This window comes from Lissotriton helveticus, chromosome 9 (assembly GCF_964261635.1).
Source record: "Lissotriton helveticus chromosome 9, aLisHel1.1, whole genome shotgun sequence".
NCBI classification, from domain to species: Eukaryota; Metazoa; Chordata; class Amphibia; order Caudata; family Salamandridae; genus Lissotriton; species Lissotriton helveticus.
Window position 1 is genome coordinate 229303835 of NC_136070.1, and position 20954 is coordinate 229324788.

Below are 20954 nucleotides of genomic sequence, written 5' to 3' on the forward strand. Positions count from 1 at the left end.
CATATTATCTGCATTTGCAACAAACTAAATGATATAAGGAACACATTATTAAAACCATCCTTTAACCAGCATGGAGTCAGGTCCTGCAAGCAGGTGGTAATGCTGTGCTTTAATCCAACTTTGGTACAGCTAAAATGCCGCCTTACAAAATTTTTAGATCACACTACATTGAGATTGAAAAAGTAACGTCGTTGGCCATGAACTTTGCTCCATAAGATGGACATGGGTATCTTTTGATCTTGTTCCATCAAGTTAACTTGAGAATCCTTACAATAGCATGATGACACCACAAACAGGCGCAATCTGTAATTGCTTCCTGAAGCCTGGGATCATTTTGAATGACTGGTGCACCTCTAAAATAAGTTCACAATTTTAGAGCGAAAGTTTGCGAAAGAACTTGGTGGATTGAAAACTTAAATAGATAAATCTTCCTATAAAATTGACTTTTAATTAGACTAAGCACTAACTGTTGGGGAAACTATTTTCCATGAGATAATCTTAATCGTTTTATGTATAAAAACAATGTGGAACGTTTTTAACGTTGTTTAATTTTTGCATTAACATAATCTGTTTTGATTTTAATGTCTATGTATGCAATGGTTTTAATTAATTAAGCATAATAAACTTACTATACCATACCTTAAGTTTGCATAGAAGGATCAACACCAGGTCTGCAACCTATGCCAGCCAATAGATCATTGAAGCAATGACTACAATGCCTGTGCGGGGTTCAAGTCAAAGACACTGAGGGTAAGACAGAAGCAGCGACAGATGCACTACGCCATGCAGGGACAGAAGCCATACACCAACCCCAAAAGACCTGGTTCTGTTGGATGACTACAAGGAAAATGTTGCAGACGGTTTTGAGGGACAAGTTTGTAATGCTGATCTGAGAAGTGTCGAGGTCGAAGGAAAGATGCTCAAGAAAGACAAAAGACCACAGGTCATGTAAAAAAACTGTCCTTGACTGAGTCTCAAAATTGAGACTCTAAGGTATCAAAGGGAGGGTCAACGTCAAATAGGATCGAAGGCAAGGCCAGAGACAAGGAACTCCTCGGATCCCTCGAAAGGGACACCCCAAGAGGAAAGTCTCTGAAAAAGACTCTGCCATCGAAAGACGTTCGAAGTCGAGACGCTTTGACGTCGAAATGAGAAAAATATCGAGAGGAGACAAGAATTTCGATGACCAACACTTCCTCAAAGGAATCTTCAAAGTCAAAATAAAAATCAACATCAACTCTTGATCCAGAATAATGCTCAGCAGAGATTGAGAGATCAAAGTGGGGCCTTGAAGGGGACATGGCAGCTTTGATCCAAAAGAAAAATGATTCTGATACATCACTGAAGGAATTTTTAGTTCCTCAGTAGATTTCAATGCCAAAATATCAGGAAGAGAAGGAGGTCCAGGAATTGGACCCTCCTACGACACCACAGCCTCAGGAAGAGGAGGAAGAATCCTATGAGGAAGAAGAAGAACATGGAGGGGTCGGAAGAGTCTGAGTATTGAGAAACTCATTGGCATGAGTTAAAGACAGAGGAAGGGAAGGTAGATTGTTTTCCATCAAGTTCTTCGCTTCTGGATGGCAGTGCAATGTACAATCATGTAATAAAGAAGGCTACAGGCAAATTTGGAGTACAGCCAGTAGAGGGAAAGTCTCAGTCATGTTTCCTGCTGGAGACCTTGATTTCGTCACAGAAAAGGAATCATTTCCTTCCATTGTTGCCCAGTGTTCTGAATCAAGGAAGGGAGGCAGTTAAAGAGCCCGTTACCTGCAGAGCAGGTACACCAAGGGCTGAGGAAAAATACAAACAGTTCTCAAAAGACCCTGCCTACATTGAGGTAGAATGCCTGCTGCCTTCATCATCACCTTCACAACAAGGAAGAAGACTAACTTTCCATCAACATCTGGGCCACCTCCAGACAAGGAGAGTAAAAAGATGGATCTCATGATTAGGAAATTTGAGAGGAGCACAGCCAATCAATGGCGTATTGCTAACTTTAACGCCCTCTTGAATAGGCATGCTTACCAGCATTGCAAGGCGATGGCAGCGGTCATGAACCACCTAACTGAACAATACAGGATAAGTGGCAAACCTTGGGGAGGAAAGCAAGAACATTGAAACTACATGCCTGAAATCGGGATTAGATGCAGCTGACACAGCAAGTCATCATATGATGGCAGGAACACCACTACTCTTTCATTCATGGTTATGAATGATTTCATGATTCAAACCAGAGGTGCAGGCCAACATAATAAATATTACCTTCACTGAAGAATAGTTGTTCGGAGGCACTTTTGATGAGACACTGCAACAGCTTGAAAAGGACAATGAGACTGCTAAGTCCATTCAGGGTTACAATTTAGCGGAGACTTGAGAAGAGACATCAACATGTAGGCCTATAGGGAGAGGTACTTTCCAATCTAGCTCAATGCTTCAGGGCTTCCAAGGTAGCAATCAATCATCTGCACCCCAGCAGCACTGGCAGTATCAACAACAATTGAGACAATTCTTTCACGGAAGAGAATGTGAAATGGAGCAGCCACACAGTGGAGGCACAACCCCAGCAAACAAGTGTCTTGCCGGACACAAACAGCTTCTCACACTCAACATCAGTGCGAGGCAGAATTAAGAACTTCCTTCAGGGGTGGAGGAACATAACATCAGACAACAGGATATTAAACATCCTACGGTTTGAATATCGCATAGAATTGGACAAGATACCAAAAGCAAGGGGACCTTAGAAAAAGGTCAAGTGAAGCATTACAGGGGGTAGAGGAATTGCTGAAAAATAGAGCAATAGAAAACAAACCACGAGAAGAGACCAAAAAAGGAAATTACTCAACATATGTACCAATCCCAAGGTAGATGGGTTTCTAAGCTTAGACCTCAGATTCATAGGCAAGTTTATAAGGACACAAATATTCAAGATGACTCCCTTATGGGAAACAACCTTTACAACGCGGGCTGAAACACGCGTGCAGTATCCACGCAAGTGGAACAACTCTTGCCTGAACTACACATCTGCCTTAACCACGCATATGCTTGGTTAAGGCAGACAGCGATATAGACGTTCAGATGGGCGGGTAGAGGAATAGGAAGTATCAGAACAGGGTGCTCTAGACGTGGCCATATAAGTGGGGCTAAGGCGGGGCTGTGGGGAGTAATATTTAGGGGTGGGGGCGCTTTTAGGGCTCAGGGCGGGGGGGCGTCAGGGTTGTTTTTTTGGCAGGGTTTTAGCCCTCGGGGGAGGACGGGGTAGGTTTTAGGGCTCAGGGCGGATGGGGCAGTTTTCAGGGGTTGTGGTCAGTTTTAGGGCTTAGGGCAGTTAGTTAGGGAAGGGTTGTTTTTGGCAGGTGGCAGGGTTTAAGGCCTCAGAGCAGGGAGAGAGGAAGCAGTAGTTTTAAGGGCAGGACGTGTTGGATTTTAGGGCTCAGGGAGGGGGCAGGGGTAGTTGTAAGGGCAGGATGGGGTCTATTTTAGGGCTCAAAGTGGGGTAGAGTTAAGGGCAGGGCAGAATCAATTTTAGGGCCCAAGGTAGTTAGTTAGGGCAGGGTAGTTTTTCAACAGGGGCAGGGTATTAGGGCTCAGGGTCGTTTTTTGATAGGGCAGGGTGTATTGGCTTAGGGTGAGGGTTTAGGGAAGTTTTAGGGATGGGCTGGGGTGGATTACAGGGTGGGGTATCGGGTGTTAGGGTACAGGGCAGGTGGGCAGGGATGTTGGGAAATAGGGGAATTAGTTGCCTTTTTACACCTTTTCTCTTCTACTCTGTACTCTGTGTACTGTGTACTAGTGGTGTCCTCTCTCTGTTTCAGTCATGGAGGTAGCCTCCTCCCCTTTGTAGCCCCTCCTTCTTTTTTTGCCTTATCAGGGGGGCCAGCATTTGGGATCAGTGCTTGGTTTCTAGCCTGGTTGGGTTCTTCCAGGTTTTGGGTAATTGGTCCTCAGGTGTATTTCTGTGGACTTGGGAGCGTATTTTGGATTTAGCAGAGCGAGGCTTCGTTCTGCTCATGTTCAAGGCGGACTGTTTTTGGACTCACACGGACTGTTGTGTGCCTTCAAGAAGAGAAGCTGACCTACGTACGTTGTGGTGTCCGGGACCGTGGTATTACAACGGGAAGTGTTTAACAGACAGGTGTGTGCTGTAATTGCGTGTAGTTAGATCAACACGTAATCACCCGTTTCTGGACTTCTTGTAGTCTGTGCGCCTCATTGTGTGTCATTTGGACGCATTTACGGAGCTTAGAGCTTCAGGCGTTTTTAGGAATCGTTTGCATTAGTTTGTGGCCACATCTTAGAAAAATCGTTATGACGGAATAACGCTTAAAATGTATGATATTCTACAGCGGGGTTTTTTCAGTCTGGAGACTTTTTCCCCGATACTTTGAACATTTGCGAGTGGGTGTCCTTTATTTTTCCTTTCCACAATTTGGAGTCAGGAGTCGATTTGCGTTACTCGAGGATTTCTCAGAAGACTCTTGTACAGGCGATTCAGCTGGGCATTACAAGTAAGGAGGGGAACAGGGTTGTGTTGGGCATATTGGGTATGTTCTGTGAATGGTACAGGTGAGATGACAGTGTTTTGAGATTAAGTCTTTTTTCTTTGTCTCTTCTCTTCTTTTCCCCTCTGCAGAATAGAAGACCTGTATTTTCACAACTCAGGGTCTGCTTAGCTGAGCCAAGAAAGAGTCTTGGGACCTCTCTTTCTTTTTGATTACTCCCACCTTCTCCCCTTGTCCTGGCTGTATTTACGCTGTGTATAAATGGGCGTATTACGGTCCGAATAGGGGCAGAGGACTGGGGCCATCCTCGCTTCCGTGGTGTGGGACAAGCTGGTTGGAATCCAACAGAAAACCAAGCCCACAAACTTTAAACCACCCGAGCGAGAATGGATGAGGATGGGAATGTATTGGAGGACAGGGTTCCTACTATGCAGGACTTAATGGGAGCAATAAATTCCCTGCAGACACAGGTGCTTGAATTGAAACAGGAGAATCAGGGGTTAAGGCAGGAAATGAGTGTGGTGAGGTCTAAGGAGCAGGGTTGGGGTGGAGGAAAACCGCCTTTGGTTCAGCCTGCCACTTTTCAGTATGATAGCAGTTCTAGTGCAAGCAATCCTCCTTTAACTGTAAATGTCACTACCCCTACCCCCGTTCCTTTGGCGGTTCCTGAGAGATTTACTGGGGATTCCAGTAAATACGGTGTATTTATGAATCAGTGCCATCTCCATTTCATGTGTCGCCCCAATTCTTTTCCTGATGATTCCGCTAAAGTAGCCTTTGTAATATCATATCTGGCGGGAACAGCAGCCACTTGGGCTGTACCGTTAGTGGAAAACGATGACCCTGTATTATATAATTATCGAGCCTTTAAGGAACAAATGCGATGTCTTTTTGCCAAACACGCATTTATGCAAGCAAGCGATGCTGAGCTATTAAAATTGAGACAAGGGAAACAGGATTTGTTGACCTATGTGTCCAATTTTAATCGTTTAGTTTCAGAGACCCATTGGCCCACAGATAAGAGAACTTCCTTGTTTTACCAGGGGTTGTCAGAGGATTTGAAAGATGTTGTTTCACAGGTTGTGAATCCTCCTGATGATTGTGTGGAATTCATAGATTTGGTTGTGAAGCTAAATCATAGATTGATGGAAAGGAGAGGTGAAAGAACTCGTTTCCAGGTATCTCGAGTAGTACCTGGTAGAAGCGAAACAAGGAATATCGTTGAACAAAGAACTATTCCTGAACCTTTGGAGATAGGGGGAGTAAGGGGTTCCCTGTCTACTGAGGAAAAGGGTAGAAGACGCACCCAGAATCTGTGCCTATATTGTGGGCAAGGGGGGCATTATGCCAGGGAATGCCCAGTAAAACCGACTTCTTTTCCATCTAAGAAGGTGGTCGCATGTGTACGGCAATCTGAGGACTGGATATCAGATAAACACTACAATCCCTCCTATCAGATATCGGGTACACTCAAGAGAGTACCTAAACATTTCATGATCACGGTTTGTTTGGTCATAACCAATAGCCACAGGGCCCCCATATCTGCATTACTGGATTCAGGTGCCACTGGGAACTTTATGGACATCCAGTTGGCAGAGAAATTAAAAGTTCCATGGATTTATAAAGAACAGCCTGAACCAGTAAGGGCCATAGATGGTACTGAGTTGTCTTCTGGAACCATCACACGCCAAACAGAACCGTTGTGCATGATTTGTGATAATGGGTATTCCGAATTTCTCGGTTTTGATTTGATCGATGCTCCATCCTTTGGTATTGTGTTAGGGGTGCCGTGGCTACAATCACACAATCCAAAGATTGATTGGATTGGACGGACCGTGACTCTTGATTCAGTCCATTGTTTACAGAATTGCTATAAGGTAGCTACAGATTGGATCACCCCTTTGACTTGTGCTGTGGGAGAAGGGGTAAGTGGTGAGTTGCGGAAGATTCCTGCTTCATATGTGAAGTTTGCTGAGGTATTTGACAAAGGAAGAGCGCAGGATTTACTGCCTCATCGCTCTTTCGATTGTAGGATTGATTTGGTGCCAGGGGCTACGTTACCTTTTTGTCACATTTATGCATTGTCTGGGCCGGAAGAACAACACTTGAGGGATTATGTAGAAGAAATGTTGGCTAAAGGGTTCATTCGTCCCTCTTCCTCTCCTGCTTCCTCGGCTATCTTTTTCATCTCAAAGAAGGAGGGAGGGCACAGAGCTTGTGTGGACTATAGGGCGCTCAATAAGGGTACTATTAAGAACAAATACCCTCTTGCCTTAATACCTGTGTTGCTTGATCAACTGAAGCATGCGACGGTTTTTACGAAATTGGATCTCCGAGGGGCATACCACCTCATACGAGTCCGTGAAGGCGACGAGTGGAAAACGGCCTTCCGGACTAAGTTCGGCCTGTATGAGTATTGTGTTATGCCCTTCGGACTTTGTAACGCTCCGGCTGCTTTCCAGTTTTTTATCAACGAGGTATTAAGGGAATATTTAGATCTGTGCGTCATCGTCTACATAGACGATATCTTGATTGTTTCCAATACTGTGGCAGAACACGAAAGACACGTTTGCCAAGTCTTACAGAAATTGAAGGAGCACCATCTTTATGTAAGGCTGGAGAAATGTAGTTTCCATACAGACAGAGTGGAGTTTCTAGGATTTCTTGTGTCTGTTGAGGGAATTCGAATGGATCCCCGTAAGATCGAGGCTATAACAACTTGGCCATCCCCCACATGTGTAAAAGAAGTGCAGGTGTTACTTGGGTTCGCTAATTTCTATCGGCGGTTTATCTCCCATTTTTCAGACATAGTGGCCCCCATGACTGTGTTACTGAGAAAGGGAGTTCCTTTTGTGTGGTCAGATCTGGCACAAACAGCATTAGATCTGCTGATAGAACGGTTCACCTCGGCCCCTGTTCTTGTCCATCCTGACCCTGCATTACCGTTCTTTGTTGAAGCTGATGCTTCCTTAGGAGCGGTAGGGGGAGTGTTGTCCCAGAGAGATGTAGACACTGGGTTTATGCATCCTGTAGCTTTCTTCTCGAAAACTTTGCTACCAGCCGAGAGAAACTATACGGTGGCTGAACGAGAACTCCTGGCTATTAAGCTATCTTTTGAGGAGTGGCGTCATCATTTGTGGGGGGCACGCCATTCTATCACCATCTTTACGGATCATAAGAATCTTGAGTTCTTTCGGTCCGCTCGTGCCTTAACTCCTAGACAGATGAGGTGGGTTTCTTTCTTTAATGAATATGATTTTATAATCACCTACAGACCCGCTGCACAGCAATTGAAATCAGATGCCTTGTCCAGGATACATGTGAATCAGGTGGAGTGGGGGACAGAAAGGGACTTGGGTTCTTTTATATCACCGGAAAGAATTGTTGGTAGTGTTACCGTGGATGAGTTTTTGGATTCGGTGAAGGACCAGTTGAGGGATATAGATCTTAACCCTTGGGTATCTCAGCCTTTGTTCTCCGTGAAAGACGGGTTATTGTATCATGACACCCAATTGTTCATCCCTCTTTCTTTGCGGGAATCAGTGTTAAGGTGGTGTCATTCATCAGCCTTAGTGGGCCACCCAGGAATGAATAAGACCAGAGAATTTTGTTTACGCTGGTTTTGGTGGGAGACTCTGGCACATGACGTGCAATTGTTTGTGGCCTCTTGTCCAGTATGTGCTGTGAGTAAGCCAACTCACTCCAGTCCATCTGGTCTGCTGCAGCCCTTACCGGTACCACCTGCTCCATGGCACACAATTAGCATGGACTTTGTTACTGATTTACCGTTGGAATCAGGCTGTGCTGTGATTCTGGTAGTGGTTGATTCTTTTACCAAAATGGCCCACTTTATTCCCCTAGCTAAATTACCAACTGCTAAAGAAATGGCTTTGATTTTCGTGTCATCAATAGTGAGACTTCATGGTTTGCCATCTGCTATTATAACAGATAGGGGGGCCCAGTTTGTTTCACACTTTTGGACTGAATTGTGTGATGCCCTACAAATGAAAATATGCCTGTCCTCTGCCTATCATCCTCAGTCTGATGGTCAAACTGAGCGGACCAATCAAACTATGGAGCAATACTTGCGGTGTTTATTGACTTCTTTGACCTGCAGTTGGGTATTGGCTCTTCCGCTAGCTGAATGTGTGTATAACAACAGCATTCATTCAGCGGTTGGAATGTCCCCTTTCTATTGTTCCATGGGGTTTCATCCGAAGGCCATTCCCATCCAACCTTCAGGGCATGTACCAGCTGTAGACACATTGGGGGTCACTCTGGGACGGATTTGGGGAATAGCTCAGGAGCATCTGATGAAGGCCAAGGATGACATGAAAAAGCAGGCAGATAGACATAGGGTTCCTGCCCCACTCTATGGTGTTGGAGACCGTGTCTGGTTGTCCACAAGGAATCTACGAATGGACGGCTCGAGGAAGTTACAACCTAGATATGTGGGACCTTTTTCCATCACTACCGTGATAAATCCTGTGGCAATGAAGTTGGAGTTGCCTGATGAATATCGCATTCATCCGGTATTTCATACTTCGTTATTGAAGCCTTACATTGATACTGAACAGTCTTTGACCCCACCCCCTTCTTTATTGGTTAATGGTGATGAAGAATTTGAGGTTAATGCTATCCTTGATTCAAAGAGAAGAAGAGGGAGGTTATTGTATTTGATTGATTGGAAGGGGTATCCTCCTGAAGACCGGACGTGGGAACCTGCTAGTGGGGTGCATGCTCCTCGCTTAGTGAGAATGTTTCATTTACGTCATCCTACAAAACCCCGTCCCGTTGGGAGGCCCTTGCGGGGAGGTACTGTTGGGAAATAGGGGAGTTAGTTGCCTTTTTACACCTTTTCTCTTCTACTCTGTACTCTGTGTACTGTGTACTAGTGGTGTCCTCTCTCTGTTTCAGTCATGGAGGTAGCCTCCTCCCCTTTGTAGCCCCTGCTTCTTTTTTCGCCTTATCAGGGGGCCAGCACTTGGGATCAGTGCTTGGTTTCTAGCTTGGTTGGGTTCTTCCAGGTTTTGGGTAATTGGTCCTCAGGTATATTTCTGTGGACTTGGGAGCGTATTTTGGATTAGATTTAGCAGAGCGAGGCTTCGTTCTGCTCATGTTCAAGGCGGACTGTTTTTGGACTCACACGGACTGTTGTGTGCCTTCAAGAAGAGAAACTGACCTACGTACGTTGTGGTGTCCGGGACCGTGGTATTACAACGGGAAGTGTTTAACAGACGGGTGTGTGCTGTAATTGCGTGTAGTTAGATCAACACGTAATCACCCGTTTCCGGACTTCTTGTAGTCTGTGCGCCTCATTGTGTGTCATTTGGACGCATTTACGGAGCTTAGAGCTTCAGGCGTTTTTAGGAATCGTTTGCATTAGTTTTGTGGCCACATCTTAGAAAAATCGTTATGACGGAATAACGCTTAAAAAGTATGATATTCTACAGCGGGGTTTTTTCAGTCTGGAGACTTTTTCCCCGATACTTTGATCATTTGCGAGTGGGTGTCCTTTATTTTTCCTTTCCACAATTTGGAGTCAGGAGTCGATTTGCGTTACTCGAGGATTTCTCAGAAGACTCTTGTACAGGCGATTCAGCTGGGCATTACAAGTAAGGAGGGGACAGGGTTGTGTTGGGCATATTGGGTATGTTCTGTGAATGGTACAGGTGAGAGGACAGTGTTTTGAGATTAAGTCTTTTTTCTTTGTCTATTCTCTTCTTTTCCCCTCTGCAGAATAGAAGACCTGTATTTTCACAACTCAGGGTCTGCTTAGCTGAGCCAAGAAAGAGTCTTGGGACCTCTCTTTCTTTTTGATTACTCCCACCTTCTCCCCTTGTCCTGGCTGTATTTACGCTGTGTATAAATGGGCGTATTACGGTCCGAATAGGGGCAGAGGACTGGGGCCATCCTCGCTTCCGTGGTGTGGGACCAGCTGGTTGGAATCCAACAAGGGATATGCAATTTAACACACATATCCCTTTAGCAGTCATGCCTTTACACATTATTTGCAGTAAAGGCATGCGTGGTAAAGATGTGGTTGTAGTTTAAACCGTATTGTTAAGGCATGCATGGTTGTATCATACAACCCACCCTTACAGGAAGTAATTGCACAATTGCAAAAAGGATATTACATGGCAACTATAGATCAAAAAGACGCTTACTTGCACAAACCAATGAATCCAATACACAGAAATACTTGAGATTTTAAATGAACAAGACTCACCACCGGTTCAGAGTTCTAGCTTTCGGAATAAAATCAGTATTTACAACATGTCTAGCAGCAGTAGCAACACACATTTAAGAAGACCAAGGATACACGTCTATACGTATCTGGAAGACTGGGTAGTAAGAGGAAAATCCCACAACAAATGCAAGGGGCATATACAATAGGTGATGAGGACACTCTTCACACTTTATTTCTCTATAAACATAGAGAAGTCATTGCCAAAGCCAGAAAAAAGAAAAGAAAATCTAGGAGCTAGAATCATTTCTGTACAAGGTAAGGTATATTCCAGTGAGAAGAGAGTAGGGTCACTACTTTAGGAAATTCACCTTTACCAGAAGGGGCAAGCTCTGACTGTGAGGACTGTGGGAAAATTGTTGGGGAAGATGGCTTCAAGCATCACTTTGATTACCTATGTGAGATTACATATGAGACCAATTCATGAATGGCTACAAAACCAAAGGTCACAAGCAACAGGGAGCTGGGAAGATCTAGTGGTTGTCACGCAGAAGCTACAGGAGGGAATGGCATGGTGGAATAGATCACATGTATCACAAGGAAGCAAATTTGCACAACCAACTCCAATAGTAACCAGTGCAACCAAAGCCTCTCATATGGGCTGTGGACCTCACATGGAATCGCTCAAAATCTGCAGTGGCCTGGTAGGAACAAGACACAGTGAAGCATATCAATCTCTTGGAGCTGAAGGCAGTGTTCCTAGCCTTAAAAGCCTTTCAGAAAGAGCTATTAGGGAGAACAATATTGATCCAAACAGACAATACATCTACAATGTTTTACAACAACAAGCAGTCAAACTCGATCCTTTGCCCTATCAAAGCTAGCCCAAGAAATCTGGAAGTGAGCAGTACAGAGCAGTCCATCTACTAGAGTATGACAATGTAAAGTTGAATAAACTGAGCAGACAAGCATCATGCTCTCATGAATGGTAACTCAATAAAGCAGTACCCAAACAGATTTTCTGGAATTGGGAAACACCAAAGTTAGACCCGTTCACAACCCCAAACAACGTGAAATGCCAAAACTTTGCGTCCAGACAGCCACACCACAAATTCCTAGGGAATGTTCTGCAGATATTTGTATATGCTCTCCCTGATACCACTGTTACACAGACTGATCAACAAATGCAAAAGGAGCAAAATGACTCTAATGCTAATTGCCCCTCAGTGGACGAGGCACATGTGGTACTCAGAACTATAACAAAAGGCACAGGGAAATATTCTGAAACTACCAAAAAAAACAAACCTGTTGTCAATGGAAGATGGGCGAGTATTACACCCAGAGCCTGGCAGCTTGGCTCCTGAAGACGTAGAATTTTGTCATCTTATGCCACAGGAGAACATAATGGCTGCTCTTAGAGAAGCAAGAAAGCCACCAACACGAAGTGCTACATAGCTAAATGGAAGAGACATTCATAAAATGGGCTTAATAAGGAAAAACACTAACGATGCAACCGTCCTAAAATATCTTACACACCTGCTAGACTGCAAACTATCGTATGCATCCTTAAAAGTTAATTTAGCTGCAATTGTGGCCTACATAAGAGGTCACAAAGGAAGAAGCTTTTTCACAGCTCCGATAATAAAGCGTTTTAAGAGGGGGCAAAAATAATTGCACCACCAAGAAGAGTACCAGCACCCACATGGAATCTAAATGTTGTTCTAACTCAACTAATGAATGCAACGTTTGAGCCTTTACACAAAGCTACATTAATGATGCTCACACAAAAAACAGCATTCCTGGGGGCCATAACATCACTTCGCACAGTGAGTGAAATACAAGCACTCACAATTCAAGAACATATTTACAGGTTCAAAAAGACAGAATCATCTTGAGGACAGATCCACAATTCTAATCTAAGGTAGCTTTACGCTTCCACATAAATCAGACAATACAAATTCCAAGTATTTTCAAAAAGCCAAATAGAGAGAGCTTTACACATTCTTGACACAAGGTGAGAAATAATATATTATATTGAGAAGACAAATACAAGGAGGGAAAATAGTAACTATGTGTTTTCTTTGCAGACAACAATATGGGAAAACCTGGAACAAATGGCACAATTGCCAGATGGATCATGCAAACCAATCAACCGTGCCTCACAAGTGCAGGGGTAAAACTAAACTCAACCCCAAAAGCAAACTCAACAAGGAAGAATGGGGCAACCATTGCCTTTCTAGAAAATCAAATATACCTTTGCAGGACATATGTATGGCAACAACGTGGTCAACTGTTGACATTGAAATGAATAAGGAAGCTTGAGTGGGACAAAACATCTGTTTTCAAATCTAAGCACATCTTCAATACATCCACCGTAGAACTAACAAAACTGCTACAAAATCTATGCACAGTATGTGAATATAGAGAAGACTGACGCTGCAAAACAAAAAAGTTTCTTACCTGTGGGTGTAGTTTTGCAGCTTGAAGAATTTTCTGGGTTAACAAGCGACCTACCCACTTCCTCCGTGAAGATGAAAGGAGAAAAGAGAAAAAATAATCTAATGATGGAGTCCAAGAGCTGAAGCTTCCGCGGTAGGGTGTGTGACATCACAGGAAGCACCAAATGGGGGATCCATCGATGCCCAACAACATTAAAAAAAAAAGAAAAAAGGACCACAAAAATCGGAGAATCCCAGACACAACCACTAGATGGCGGAATAATGCGCAGCATGTGTATCCAGAAAATTCTTCAAGCTGCAAAACCATACCTATAGGTAAGAAACTATTTTGTTTTGGTGCTCTGCCTGGTTGGCAGTTGCCCTAAGGCATTCCCTGAGACAGTCTGTGTTCCTGAGGCTCGGCGTACTCGAGAGATTTTGACTTTGGACAGAGTTCTAATGAGCTGCGTTTAGGGCTGAGTCTCGTCCCCCTCCCGGATTGATGCCGGATTACTAGACACGATTTTACTGACTGTCCGTCACCACGGAATTATTCCTGCAGCCAGTTCATTTTCCAGCCCGGTTGTATAACCGGCCCCCCCCCCTTGATTAATCTTCCAACAGACTGAATTCCAGCCCTGAACTCTGTGCCCTAATAGTAACGCATCCCAGACGAACGGAGCGCACCCTTGGATTCTCACTCCTCACTATGACCTCAGAGCACATTTCAAGAACCATGTGACCATCGTCCTGATGATGACCTTTAGTCATATAGGTTGAAACGCCGTTGACTCCACAATGCCATTTGCGGCAATCAAAGGGTCTCTTTACAAACAACGAAATTGTACCCGTGTATTGAAAATACTTTCGTTTGACCCCCACTGTATATAATTTTTTCACGCCGCCTCGCGTTGTTTCATAATCACTTGTGTCACTGCGCCGTTTACTCACTGCAACACTTTCAGTGCACAATTGGTTGCCATGGTTAACGCAATTTAGTTGTAAATTTGTGCTTCTATATGTAAATATTAACATTCTCACCTTGCTTTGGTCTCCCTTGTCCCTTTCCTTTGTGATTGATATCATTTTGAACAGTCCCTTGCTTGATATACCAGTTGAGTCATTGTTTTATTGCTATATTGCTTACCCGGTCTCAACTGGGATGACGGGTTTACTCCTGTTTCCTTTTTCCAGGAGCCAGCGTGGCCTGCGTCTGCAGCTATTACTCTCCTGTGACCTTTGGCGGTATACCTGTTTACTCTGTAGTGAATCCAGCAATGCATTTAGCAACTTATCATAGGCCCCGCAGGCGGACAAGTGTGGCTTTTTGTTAAGAAGACGTTCAGAATTACAAAGCTATTGTTATTGCCATCTGCATCATTGTTTTTTAAAGCCTTTAGAAAGTGGCTGATGAATTCATGATGTATGCCCTATGTTCACAGATTCTTCTCACTCAGCTGCATTGGAGGCAATATTAAAGTAGTGGGTACGCGTGTTGGTGAGAAATATTCATTGCTGTTTTTCTGCCACTCTGTCCTACTGGGTCAGTATTTTTGCTATATTTGGGGAGAAATTAACCCTAAGAACTGCTTGCGGCAAGTCTATTGTTTCCATCTATGATTTGAACAGTCTAAAGAGCTTTGAGTGGGAATCGTTAAAACACGGCAAAGGTGAAACAAAGAAGCAATTAGCCAACAATTTCTTCTGTGATCTCAATCCTTATTGAACTGGGGTCCACTGCAACGCACCCTATAAGGCCAGTTGGGTGAATTGGCGGTTGTGGAGGGTGGTGTTGCCAAACCTCTGTCTGGTTGTTTGAGCTATGCTGTTTCAGTCAAGAAATGATCCCTTATTGGGTATTTTTTTATTCTGCTCTTGTGGTCATGTGCCACTTTTTAAGGATATAAATGACATTAATGACTTGCGTGAGCTTTCTGAAACTTTGAAGGCAGAATTAAAACATGATGTTTTTTACTAATCTGGCCTCTGTATGGAGAAATCACTCTCATCAGATCAACTTCTAAGAAAATGCACCTCAATTCTGAAGTGAAGGAACTTCTCCCAATGGGTGGTAATGGGTCTCAACTACAGATAGTGAAGACTCCAATCTTTAGTATAATGACCTCAAACCACTCCGTTCCATCTTCAGATATTAAATGATACAACAAACAGCAAACAGTTCACGAACATTCACTGTCGATGTTATCATCGATTTTGAAAGCACTTACCAACAAGTTCCCATGTAATAGTAATCATACCACAAACGATCTGTTACCCTCTAGGAACTGCTTTTCTCATGACATCAGGCCTGTTATGATGGGGCTAATCTTTGTTGTCTTCTTTAAAATATTCAGCTTTAAACTATAACCGTGTGACAATCATGATTTCAGGTTCTAGCTATCTGGATAAATCTGAGTGTAAGGTCCTTTTGTCACCTGTCAAGAGTTCTAGGCCTGAGGCAATGGATGAAGTAGACCAAGTGTTAAACTACCCTCCTGTGGGGAGTCCAAAAACAGTCTAAATATAATACTGAAATGGATAATGGCATTCAGGTTAACTTTGGTGTGCCTGATAAAAAGTCAGTTCTCTCTGAGAATATATCAGTAAGTGAAGTTTCTATGTTTCAGAAAAAGAAGAAATGTTCAAAAGTCCGTAGAATGAAGAAGAAACCAGGGAGGAAAATGTGGGTTGCTACATTTCCTGAATCAGCTCAGTTAGAGGTAATGTCCTCTACCCCAAGACTGTCCGGCTCTCCTATGTCTACACATGATAGTTTATGTGTGATAAAACATTTTACAAGTAGCGAGTTCTTGCCACCGTGTGTGAATTTAGCGAGAGATAGTAGGAGGAACATCAGTAGTGCCACTGTTGCCAGGATTGGGAAAAACGTAATCCTAACTCTGTAATGTTTTCTCCTAAAAACAAGATAGATTTCAGAAATGTCGAGTTGACCACGTCACAGGAAACATCAATATCTGATGCTCACACAAATATTTTTAAATATATTGTATTGTTTCCCACACCCAACACCCACTTTTTGTTGAACTGTCAGGCTGTTTTAAATATATTTTTGAATGTGCATGACCTTAGGCTCATTTCCTCTTGGGATATTGCTTTAGTTGAGCTAAAATGTCAGATGTTAATGAGGGACAGGCTCGTCATGGACCATGGTACATTTTCATTCTGAGACAATTTCCACATGGTGTTTTTTTTGCTAAAATAGGCATTGACATTTTACTTGTGTTTGGGAATAGCGAGTACAGTGCCCTGTGCACTTCTTCATCTACTTATTCCTTTGGGCATCAACACAGTTATATCAGTGAAACTAAGTCACCACAAATGTTGCGTGTGAGGTTAATGATGTTATGTTATGATAACATAATGATGAGGAATAACACCTGTTCTTGGTTCCCCTATGTGCTTACCACTAGTTGCTCTTTCTAGCTCTTCATGTACATTATGCAGTTATGTGGCTTGGTTTCAGGCATTTTTATCATGGTCTAATTTTGGTTCTCATTTTGACGATGCGTTATTTGTGTCCAGGAAACCTGGTTAATAAATGTTTTAGATTTAGATGATCACCTAATTTTATATTCCCTAGCCACTTTTTTATTGGAAAAACGCACAACTACTAGTCATTTTACCATATGCCATGGTTGTTTATTGCTCCCACATGGGACACGACTCTTCATTGTATGAAGTTCTACTAGTAATATTTATTTTGGTCCTAGTATTAATTTTCCTTCATCGTTATCTCATCTTCAAAGGGTTCTTTTAAGTCTATTGGCTACGTATCCATAGTCAATTTTACTGGTGTCAGGAAATTTTGACACAAGCATAACGCCTTCAGAGTATGGAAAATGGGATTATCAGAATTAAATGCTCTTTAGGGTCTTTCGTCCCCTATTTTTCCAAACAAGAATTGTTGTGTTTGTTCTTCTTCTTTATTAACCTGAGGTTTGGAGTTAAATCTGGCTGTGATAAATGGGTGGCGTGATCAATCAATTATTTACAACTTCACTTGACGGAGAGGCCTGCAACGATCTGTGATTGATTATATTTAATACAATATTGGGGTATCAATATTATTATCAATCTACAAATAATCTCCAATTCAGAAAGTGATCATTCACATCTTTATGTTAGACTTGACATTCATCCAGTGAAAAGGTGGGATGCTAAGATCTCTAGTTCTGATATAAGAACTAGGCCAGACAGTGTTTATGTTTGGAAGTATGTGGTGAATGATATACTCACAAACTGAATGATGTATTAAACCCGCTTCCCAAAAATATGAATATTTCTGTTTTGGAAGCCATTCTGTGCTCTATTCGGGATACCTTTGCAATGAGGTTGCAAAGTGGTTGAATAATCTCCCTATAGTTAGAGTCCTTCAACCTTCCAAGTCAGAATGGAAAAATAATGCAAAGAAAGAGGCAAAGCTCTGGTTTGATCTTCACTCTGCTCTTACTTCTAGTAATATACATAGGTTTTGTTTTTTAATAGCTAAACGTTTGGGTAGGGAAACAAACAAAACATAAATTTCAGTAGATATAGACATTTGGCACTCTTATTTTTATACGCCTTGTGTCGATTTCTACTGACCTTCCTGATTCAAGACAGTTATTCTTTAATAGATGCTCCAGCTCTCTTGAATTTTCTGTGGATGAAATTGTTAATGTTATTTTAGAATTCACAATTGAGCACAGGGACCGGATGGTATACCAGCTTGTCCTGCAAAAGTGACCCTTATTTATGGGCTGGTATCTTGAAGTTGCTGTTTGGTCACTGTTTGACGGCAGAGGCAATCCCCCGGTCTTGGCTAGGCAGTAACGTCATCCCCCTTTATAAAAGAAAGGGGATCGTAATCTTAAAAATAAATATTGGCCCATTATTCTTTTAAACGATACCTGGAAGATCTTTGCTAAATGTGTAATAAACCAGTTAGCTTCTTGGGTGGGGGCTGATCAGCTATTGCCTGTTGGACAGTCAGGCTTTCGGGAACATCGTGTGCCTGTACATGCTGAGTAAAAAGTAGGGGAAAGTGCAGAAAATGAATAAATATGTGGCATATGTTGATTTTAGTAGTGCCTTTAACTCTGTAGATCAGGTAAACTTTGGTATACATTTGTGAGACTTGGCATTCTGTATGAGTTATTGCCACTGATATCTCTCTATTCAGATAATTGGTTAAAAGTACTCTTAGGCACTAGTAACAAATATCCTGATAAAATTCCAGTAGACAATTGCCTCAAACAAGTTGAATATTGGCCCCTGTTATTTTCTCTTTACTTGTCTAATTTTCCATCTATGTTAAGTCAAGGTGTCACAGATCCTCCAAAATGTGGATCCAGGGAGGTTTCAACCTTGTTGTATAGATAAGATTTGGTATTAATGTCACTTACTCTAATTGGTTTACAGAAGCTATTTGCCATTTTAGCCTCCTTTGCAAATGCTTATAACCTTTCAGTTAATGAGAGGAAAACAAAAATCATGAGAATGGGAGCCAGCGGTATTGATTCCCAGTTTTTAATAGGGGGAAACTAAAGGTCGTAAAAGAATATACATACTTAGGAGTGAGCATCTCCAATAATATGCCATCGACCACAAGATACATCACAGTTTTTTAAATCGAAGTCCATAGGAATTGGTCTATTGCAAGTTTTTTTAATGCACAAGGGAGGAGTGATGTGCAATCACTTTTAAACATGTATATATATCGCTGTTGCATTGTATGGTACAGAGACAAGGACCCTTTACTCATGTAAAAAGTTAAAGTCTTGTGGAAATAATACCTCAAAGTGAGCTCTCACAGCTCAATTCGAATGATATGTCTCAAGCTTAATTTGGCTGGAACATTTCTGAGATTCCTCCCTGTTTATTTGCTACTTTTTTCAACTGTTTAGTAGCCTGTACAATATGGTGAAAAACTTTTTTAGGCGGGAACTTTCAAGGGACAGCGGTGAGAGCTTCACATTTGGGATTGTTTATAATTATAGGGCAAATCAGATGGACTTCAAGAGTGACGAGGTGCTATATTGTTAAACTAGTGGTGCTTTAAAGTGTTAATTTAAAGATTTTGAAAATGATGAGTTTTTTATCCTGACTTGCAACATTGTTTACAGATAAAAACGTCACTAGAGTTGTAGGTTTCTAAGATGTGTGGAGAAGCAACTTTAAATAATGGCTAATTTATGTCCTCTTGAGTGAAGATCTTTATGAAATTCAGGTTAAACCAAATACTGATTAGTGAAAATGTGTGGATTAAAAAGTAGGGATTATCTCTTCTTCCTGGTTGTCAATAATGTGGAGCTGTGATACAGGTTTGGATTCTTATTTTATTTTATTGCCCTGGCCTTTTACATCTCTTTTATTTCTAAAAACGTTATTGTAATACATGTAGTAGCACTTTATTTACTTTTAAATCACCCTACAGTGAATGTCTGTTATTGTCTGATGAGGTTCTTTGGATTGTTTCTTGCAGTAAATTGATCTATTGTGCTGTTTTTTTTATCATTTGTATTATAATCACTTTAGAAAGTTTTAGTTATGGATGAATTGTGTTAACGTGTGTAATTATTTAAAAAAAATTGAATTATATTTGTGTCTTTTTGCTTGTGTTTTTAAGCACTTTAAATATTAAATAAAAAAAATATTATCATTAGCATTATTATTATTACAGGTAGCTTCTCTGCCATGATTACTCTTGCAAATTTCTGTATGCTGGAACAGAGCATTTGCCTATGTAATCGGGCACAGTGAGTTTTGCTTGGATCTTGAAGCAGTCTTGGTTTTACCTGGTTCAAGTATTTCTATGTGTAATCAGTTTAAATGTGTGTTTACAAAAGTATTTCTGACTATTGTCGGCACTCAACATGCTTTATTTTAATTTAGAGAAGCACATCTCTATAATCACTTGCATTATGGCATGGTCAAGTGATACACTAAAACCATATGTAAAGGTGTAGCATTTACTATGTGTACAAAATGGCAGCACCTTTATCTACAGATGCAGAAGTCCATCTGTACTTTTAGCTCAAACTCAATGCATACTCAGCAGCACCCTATATAAACAAGTACCACCATGAGTAATTTGGATATTGCTTTGTACCACAATTTAAGAGCCATCATCCAAGGTGATAGTATTCAGTTTGCTGACATCAGAAAGATGGAAAGCTAAGGTGACCGTTTTGTAATTTGATCTCGTAACTCATAGAAAGTGGAGAACATTTAACCTGTTAAATTCTGCCCACTGATACATGCTGTAGTATACAGGTCATGAGTTTGATCCTTGCACTCACAACCCAACCATCCGTCTATCTGTGGTTGGCAAATATATAAGTTTACATATGCTAATAATACTTATTATTTACATAGTTTAGAAAAGGAAGGAGTGCAGTGGAAGGTTCTAAAAAAATAAGCAACAGAACAACACTTAGTCCTGTCTCTTATGTGCTTAAAAAGAACCAATGTTTGATCAAGATATACTAAGGGCCTTGTGAGGGGGTGCCACTGGGGACCCGTGTCTTACCTACTCGTCTGGCCCATTGTCCCCGAGACGACCCAGGAGCTAAGAAGCAGACCCGGATGCTTACCTTCCGCAATCCGCCATCCGACGGGATGAGCCCTCCCCCTTGTAATGTGTTCCTACAGGAGAAGTGGGTGCGGGAGGAAGTGGGAGGAGCTGAACCCGGAAGGACAGGTTCGTGGAGAGAAAAGGGACCAGTTGACACAGGAAGAGGAGGCGACTACAGGAGACGGAGAGGAATCGGGATGAGGCAAGAGTACAGAGAAGCACGAATGCAGTATCGGAGTGGAAGACGGAGT